Here is a 1,732-nt window from a genome sequence, read left to right as displayed (position 1 = left end):
CTCCATCGGCAGCCCCCACCGCGAGTGGCTCCTCCTCCCCGCTGCTTTTCCCACCCCTGACCCTTGATCTTTTCTCGCTCCCATCAGTCAACACCAATGGAAAAGATCGGGATGGTGGTGCTTCTTTTGCACTTTAGCACGTGAATCTCCTCACTGAATCTTCTCAACATCGCTTGGGAGCAGTGCCATCCATACACCCACTGTACAGATGGGCCGACTGAGGCTCAGCTGTTTAAGGAGCTCTCCGGAAGTCACTGAGCTGCGTTATAATCGAGTCTGGAGGTGCCGGGGGAATAACAATACTAAATTGAGATTCAACGTGCAACTAGGTACCAGGCACCTCCGTGGTCTCTGGGACTAGAAACCCGAAGGGGACAGGCAGGTGAGCAGGTGAAACCACAGTGAGGGACTTTCGCTTCCGCAGGGACAACTGGGCACCGCAGTTATGAGTCGCTCCAAGTTTGCGGATATTGGTATAAACTTGACGGAGCCTCTGCTCAGAGGGATTTGGGGGGCAGGCTCCCAAAGCACATGATGACGTCAGGGTGTCATACAGGGTGTGGAGTGGGAGTTTATGATTCCAGACGGAAAAGATGCACCGCATTTGGCACACCAGATGAAATGTTGTGTGTTTTTTTTAAAGTAATGTTGGGCAGATCTCTGCTTTTCTTTTTTTTTTAAAAAAAAAAATATTTTAATGATTTTTTACAGAGAGGAAGGGAGGAGATAGAGAGTTAGAAACATTTGTGAGAGAAACATCGATCAGCTGCCTCCTGCACAACCCCTACTGGGGATGCGCCCGCAACCAAGGTACGTGCCCTTGACCGGAATCAAACCTGGGACCCCACTGAGCCAAACCGGTTAGGGCTAAAATGTTTTTCAATACAATTGGATGTCACCCTTCAAGATGTGATGAATTTGAAAAGAATATTTACTTAATGGAGTCGCTAAATATTGCTGAAAACAAGAGGGGAAAGTTGTAGCAAAAGGGAATGTGGACTTGATTTTGACGGACTACAGTTTTGTCCCAAAGATACTCAGCTCAAATATTTTGAAAAACAGTTTGAACTTCAGGACAAAATAACCAATGTTTCTTCACTGTTGAAACTCACATGCTGAATTTTTTAAAAATATATTTTTATTGATTTCAGAGAGGAAGGGAGAGAGAAATAGAAACATCAATGATGAGAGAGAATCATTGATTGGCTGTCTCCTGCACACCTCCTACTGGGGATCGGGGCATGTGCCTTTGACCAGAATCGAACCAGGAGGCCTTCAATCTGCAGGCGGACGCTCTATCCACTGAGCCAAACCAGCTCGGGCAGACTTTATGCACGTAATAGAGCTAGCTGGGGGTGTGGGTGGAGCAGCGCAGTCGTTTGATGGAACTTGGCAGCACTGACAGTCCGCTGCGTGGGTCTCCATGGGACTCAGTGCTGCTCGCTGAACACTGAGCTCCTGGGGGAGTTCAGAAGTCAATACCTGATGAAAAAATCAATGATTGAATCGAAACCGGTTTGGCTCAGTGGATAGAGCGTCGGCCTGCGGACTGAAGGGTCCCGGGTTCGATTCCGGTCAAGGGCATGTACCTGGGTTGCGGGCACATCCCCAGTAGGGAGTGTGCAAGAGGTAGCTGATTGATGTTTCTCTCTCATGGATGTTTCTAACTCTCTATCTCTCTCCCTTCCTCTCTGTAAAGAATCAATAAAATATAAGCAACACATTTCACACT

This window comes from Myotis davidii, unplaced genomic scaffold, assembly GCF_000327345.1.
Source record: "Myotis davidii unplaced genomic scaffold, ASM32734v1 scaffold4, whole genome shotgun sequence".
Lineage (NCBI taxonomy): Eukaryota > Metazoa > Chordata > Mammalia > Chiroptera > Vespertilionidae > Myotis > Myotis davidii.
This window is presented reverse-complemented; position numbering follows the sequence as displayed.